We start from the raw sequence: 6,993 nt of genomic DNA, 5'->3' as shown, positions 1-6,993 counted from the left end.
CATGGAATTATTTACAAAGGAGACTTCTTCAAAACCCTGTTGCAGGTAAGATTGTTGCAGATAAAATATTGTACGAAACAGCTTGCCAAATTTAGACTATCGACATTGTGTCTGTATTAGTACATAGTATTGGCTTTAACCATTGCCCTTTTGGAGTCTGGGTTACTTCTCAATAGTTCCCGTACATTATACAGGCCCGTATGATTTAAATTGTATTGAAAACCGCACGTAAGAAACATTGTTGTTTTTATTGTTTGTCATGCCAGAAGGACGTATCGACCTACTTTCTAATCAGAGGTATTTGGTCTAACAGCATGGACACCATAGTCATCCTCGTCATTTGCATGACAGGTCTTGTGCTAATAGGTTTTGCTTCGCAGAAATTTCCCCAAAGGCGCCAAATACCCTTGCGCTTGACCTGAATGGGATGGATTAGGATTAGAATTAGAATTGAAAGATAGTTTTCTTCTGGATTTTAACGCCATGTAGTCAAGTAGAAGTTTATCAACGTTTCAGAGGTTCTTGGTGCCTCCTTCATGAGGGCCATCACTCTTCATCATTCATGACTATTTGTGCCAAACTGAAATCATTGTCTGACTCACTACTTTGCTGTTTTAACTAAACTAAGTAATATCTCGATGAATGATCATTGGTGTTCCACCGAACTGACTTTCTGGAAGCCCAACTGAATTAACATTCTGGAAGCCTGGTGCATTATGTTAAATTAAATTCATCTCCACTTCCAAGGTGCCAAATGACCTCTATGTCCCTTTGTGAGACTATACTCTGATCATTTACAGAAATTAGTGTCATCCTCATTGGCTGTTGTAATGTATTATGTCAGTAATTTTCAAGGGTTTGCACAAATGACTGGGGGTTGATGAGGGGGCAGGTATGTCAAATTCCAGCATGTTTTCTGCTCAAAATATTTTCTTGCCAGTAATGAAACTAAAAGCAACCATGAAATTCATCAAATCATTATCACTGAAAATTGAAGGTTTATCTGTGAGAAATAATGCATAAAATTTCTTATGGATTACTATTATTTTCTAACATTCTATGGAGTTATCTAGGAAAATACATTCTGTCATATGCAACAATATAATTATTTTAAAATTTATTAATATTTTAGATATTATGGAATATGCTTTGGCTTGCTGTTGGGTCATCTTCAGGTTCCTCTCAAATATTATTAGAGGATATTAAAACTGTTTTTGTTGTAGCAAAATTAGGAAGATGTTATCAGTATGTGACAATCTGTGAAGTTATAAAATACATTGAAGTTCAGTTTGGTATTTTCTGCATAGCTTGGTGTTATATGTTTTTTTTAACACCTCAACACTTTATACTTGTTTAGTATGGCTAATATCGTATTCTAGCATCCTGTGAATTTCTGACTTCTGAAATATTCCGTATGTGTACTGAGTTTCAGATCTTATTTTCTTTTGAAGGGTCTGAAAAGTAGAAGACAGAAGAATGTGGAAGGAAGTTGTTTCTTATTAATCTTTGGGAACTAAGCTGTGAGGATGTAAATTGAATTGATCTGACTTAGGGTTGTGTTCAATAATAGACCATATTAATGGTATAGAAGTTCTATATAACCAAAGAGGTAGTTAAAAGTATGCATTGCTAACTTACTAACAAACTAAATGGCTTATGGAACCCGAAGGTTTATCACCGAGTTAACCAAGCCCTCCACCGGACCCTGTCCTGGACCAACAACATGTAGTCTCCTTCAACTCCTATCTCCCGTACATCCTGCTTGATATTATCCTTCCATCTACGTCTAGGTCTCCCCAGCAGTCTCTTCCCTTCAGGTTTCCCAACCAATACCCGGTGCACACCTCTTTCCCCATCCATGCACGCTACATGCCCCGCCCATCTCATTATTGACTGAATCACCCTGACAATAGTACAAATTTTTAATCTCATCATTATGTAGTTTTCTCAATACCCCATTCTCTTCTTTCCTAGACTTGAATACCCTCTTCAAAACCCTATCGTCGAACACCTGCAAACTGTGTTCCTCCCTCAGAGTGAGAGACCATGTTTTGCACCCATATAGGCAAAATTATTATTTTGTATATTTTAATCTTTAGTTTCAATTGAATTTTGTATGAGGTTGATCGTAGAGAATTCCTCAGTAATTACCTCACTCAGTTTTGTCCCCCTTCTTATGAATAGGAATAATTATGAATTCCTTCCATTCTTGTGACATCACTTCCTTATCTCAAATTAACTAAATAAGCTTATGGATCTTCATATGCAACTTTTTGCCACCTGCTTTAATTAATTCTGCTGGAATTTGATCAATACCTGGAAATTTATAACTTTTCAACTTTCCAATGGCTAGTTCCACTTCATCTAAACTAGGTTCTGGCACTAACAGTTCAGCCATATGTATTTTAATCTAACAGCATCAGTCCCATGAACATTTAACAGTTGGTTAAAGAAATTTTTCCACATATTCAACATTTTGATTGGATCTGCAAGTAAGTTGCCATTATCATCCTTTACCAAATTAGTCTGAGGTTGATATCCTTTCTTAAAATCAGATCTCTGATATTTTTGTCCTTACTATTTGTTTCAAGCTCAATAATTTTGCCTTTTCTTATTCCTAAAGGTTTTACTAGCTTCATGTCTCATGTTATATAGATTATCCATATTTGTTTTGTTTGGGTCCTTCAACCATTGGAATTTAGTTTACTTCCTTCAATCTATTAATTTTGAGCATTCTTCATCAAACCATGGTTTATTTTGTTTTTTCCTGTAGTATCCTAGTTTCTCTTTGGCTGGTATTTTGATACAGTTTCTGATATTGTTATCTACACTGTCATCATCTTTATGTCTCTAAAATTTGAAATTTATTCGAAATTTCAACTTGATATGCTCCTTTACCTCTCTCTCATTTAATTTCTTCAAATCAAATTTTTCTGTGGTGAAATTTTGCTTAGCCTCACATACTGAAAGCCACTCCCTCACTTTCACCACTACCAGATAATGGCCAGTGTCATAATCTGCTCCTCTGAATGACCTCACATCAGTTATGCTTGTCAATCATGGGAAAAGATATTGCAGTACCATCTGTTAAGTATAGACCACACTAGGTTCCCCTCATAAACACAACACACAGAGACTGATAAGGGTTAATATTCCATATTATATAATGTGTATAAATCTCTTCGGGGCTCTCTATATGGGCTGTGGCACATAGGGTATATTCAGTTTGCCACAGGACATCCATATTTCTCTGCCTTTATTATAAATTTCTTGTACAAGACACACAATAATTTGATAAAATTACAAAGTGCAGAATGGCAAAAAAAAATGACAAATCACCTTTACTTAACAAAAGTTAAACATACAAAACTTCAAAATAAATCTTAACACCATTGACAACAGCAATGTTACATATGAAACATTTCCTGTGTACATATCATTAAATTCTGAACTCATTCCTTGTGCAATGTGGCATTCAAGTTTTGTGGCCGTACATTCCAGTGATACCAGACAGAAGACTCTGTGCGTTGCTTTCTTTGCCACTTCTGTGATTTGTTTCATATAAAAGATTTGAGGTTCTCACAGCAGTAAAGATGCCCACAGTGGTCTTCTGGATTTTGATGTTGTGTGGACTCGTAAGTTCGTTGAAGATGGAGGTAGTATGATCCTCCAATATGTTGGTACCCACCTACAAGTCTACAATTCAGAAGACCACCATGGACACATTCCATTAATATTGTTATGTTTATGAACAGAATATATTTAAATTACAGGGATACAAATTTGTAGCATTCAGTTGAACATAAAGAATCAGCTTTACAGATTAAACAAATATCACTTTATAACTCTTTTTACAGTGTCTGCCGAAATACTTCCTCAGTATCATGTGGATATGCACAAGTCACTGTATAATTACTGATTTATCCAACCACATTCCCATTGCTGTTTCATGACAAATCCACCTACAGCTGAAATAACACACTAACTAATTTATTTTACACACAGGCAATATATGAATTAAATTGTTATGGAAGAAGGGTATTTCTCAGAAATGTACTATTTCTTATGTTGTGTTTCAGTCATTAGATAGCCAAAGTGATACATCTAACACTCATCTTGAAGCCTATATGTCATCACAAATATTTTAAACATTTATCATTGCATCTGTTTTTCCAAAATAAATAATACATCGTAAAATGATGTCATCATCGTCATTGGTTTTAGTTAATTCAGACATCCATTAAACCACATGAGTATATGGCAACAGTGTTGACCCATACATATCTCTGGTATAATGCGTAAACTGTTAAACTGGCTGCCCTATAAAAAGAACAGTCCAAACAAATGAAGGTACTACACATTGTGCATTTAAATAACTATATAATTTTAAGTCTCTAGTTTCTCTTTAAACGACTTTCTCTAAAAGTATAATTTTCAGTTGTCTGATTATAAATATGAAAGATTAAAATAATTGTATAATATTGTAATTTTTCTAAAATTACAGACTTTAAAAGTTATTACTGTAACCCTTTCACTGTCAGTAAAAAGTTTCTGTTACCCAGCACAGACCAGATATAATTTATACTTGCATTCAATATTTCATCCCTAAATGTAAAAATATGTTTTGTTTCTTAAAATATCACGTCAGACACATACACCTTGCCTTTAATTTGTTATGTTACTTTAAAATGTGATATTTCAGCACACTGTGCATAGATGAACAGTTCTGCCCATTAAGCTGCCCATCCACGTACGAGTGTGACTTGCGAGCTTGACTCGTGAGTCGGGCTCTGATATATTTCACCACACATGCATAGCAGACTCGGCTCGTGACACCCCAGCCACAGACGAGTTTGGCTCAGTGGGAGCCGGACTTGCAAGCCAGACTCGTACGTGGATGGGCCGCTTTACAGTGAAAGAGTTAAAACACAAAAACTGAAACAATTCATGGCTAAAGTTTTCTGTAGTATAGAAAAAGTAGATTACTAACAACTTTATAAAGCCTTTGGAAAGATCCATAACATTATTGTTTACACAGAAATGAACAAAACCATGGAACAGTTTTTTAGCAAAGACAGACTCCTAACATGCACATTACAATCACACATGTAGTTAAGAGAAAATAAAATATAATAGTACAAACAGTTTTGTTATTAGGCTGTAGTGAAGTAAAGTTATTCCACACATGGGAAGTAAAACTATTAATGTATTCTTTTTTTGTTTGCAAAGTTTTTGACTTTCTCAGATATTAATTTGAAAATTGTGATCGTGTGGTCAGTTTTATATCTTTATGATGACAATGACTTAACACTGTTCTGGAATTGAACCAGTTGAGCTGGTGCGGCAGGCTGCGTTAAGCCTTTGTCACAGTCCAATGTGGCTGACACTTAGTGGCTGGTTTTTGTTGTGTATAACTCAAACATATATTAAGGGATGGCACAATCATACAGAGTATTTTTTTAACATGCTATATTTAATATCTTGGGAACATGGCATTATTAATACTTGAAAAAAATGCCCAACAAGTTTTACATAGCCTGTAGCACTAGGCTTGGCAACAAGAGTATTAAATCAGTAAAAGTTATAGCTATTTTTAAGGTAACAGTGAGTAACTGCCATGTTGATGTGCACAGCACGATATTAGTAAATAAAAGGGAAATTAATCTACAGTTATAACAAAGTATTACCTGTTAGATACAAAATGACATGCCCCTTAGTGCAGTTTGCGTTATTGAGTTGGTGCAAGCAGTGGTGTATATGATGGTGGATGGTTTTTGTGAATACAAAAAATATGTTTCAAAAAACCAACAACACTTTTTAAAAATATACACCTCATTTCCTCTCCAAAATAGATTACAATTTAAAGTGGTATGAGTTAGTAAAATTATAAAGAGCATTCAAAGGAGATTATCATGAAGCACAGGGTCAGATAGCACATTTACAGATAGAAATACTCTGACTGTGTTTATACACTAGTATATACTGGCAGGTGATGGATGACATCATCTTCTTCGAGTTGATTGCCAATTTGTTCCATCCTTTGACCACATGTTATGTAATGCATTTTCTCTGCTTTGCTATCTACATCTTCACATATCTGACTGCCCCAGACCTATAACATAGAATAGCTTTACATAGCAGCAGAATCATATAAATGTACCACAAATTAAAATGAAGTCAAAGTTTTTGACAAATTCCTTTCAGACTTACATTGTAAAAAAACTTTCTGAACGAATAGATCTAACACATTTTTCGTTGCATCAGAATGTCTATTCAGAATGAGAATCGGCCTTTAAATAGTTGCTGTCATAAGTCAATGTAAATCACAGATCATGTCAAGCAACAAAATGAATGTAGTGTAAAGAATCTGCATGCAGCGTTTTGAATAATTTTTTTTCAGTAATAGAAATGTGCATGGTATATCACAGCAAATTTGTAGCCAGCATAATAACTCTGCCAGAGATAAGATTAATTTCTCCAATGAAGGAAATTATGTTTTATGTTGCTCTAGGGGCTGTTGTCCACTTATCAGTAATCTGTAATTAACTTTTGAGTTTTCTATGGTGATCTCTGGATTTTGGAGTGCTTTTAAACCATTATTTAAATAATTCTGTTTATTTCATCACATGTAATAGTAAGGTCTGTTAGTATTAAAGAATTTCTTGATTTTGCAGTACTATTAGTAATGCTAATTCTTACATGCCATCATCAGAACCTTATAGAATTAAGAAGAGCTGTGTTTGAGTTATGAGCATTGTAGGAAACTGTTTATTTACTGTTTCAAATTTGATCTTAAATTCAGTCTTTTACAAAAGCATCGTACATTTCATAAAGGCAACTGTTTATATCTAAGCCATTTTAATAGAATTTTTGTATATTATATGAACTTAACCAAATACACTGATTTGTAATTTCTGTTAATCATCGAAATTCAAACTCACAGTGCTCAAGTAAATGCAGTAATGCCATGCATGAGGATAACACACAGCAACA

At 34.3% G+C, this 6,993-nt stretch overlaps 1 protein-coding gene across 5 annotated transcripts in view; it reads right to left on the bottom strand.

Annotated features, from left to right (window-relative positions):
* Nucleotides 1-3,239: 3,239 nt before the first annotated feature.
* Nucleotides 3,240-6,993, bottom strand: part of LOC110830986 (uncharacterized) — a 96,253-nt gene continuing 92,499 nt past the window's right edge. For all 5 annotated transcript variants that reach the window (XM_022066465.2, XM_087343688.1, XM_022066466.2 and 2 more), the window contains one exon: nucleotides 3,240-6,112. The gene's annotated coding sequence lies outside the window, so the exon portion shown is untranslated. The remainder of the gene's footprint in view (nucleotides 6,113-6,993) is intronic.

This window comes from Zootermopsis nevadensis, unplaced genomic scaffold (genome assembly GCF_977971745.1).
Source record: "Zootermopsis nevadensis isolate Lab colony 2312 unplaced genomic scaffold, Znev_1.0 Znev_ptg000006l, whole genome shotgun sequence".
In the NCBI taxonomy this organism is placed as follows: Eukaryota; Metazoa; Arthropoda; class Insecta; order Blattodea; family Termopsidae; genus Zootermopsis; species Zootermopsis nevadensis.
This window is presented reverse-complemented; position numbering and strand designations above follow the sequence as displayed.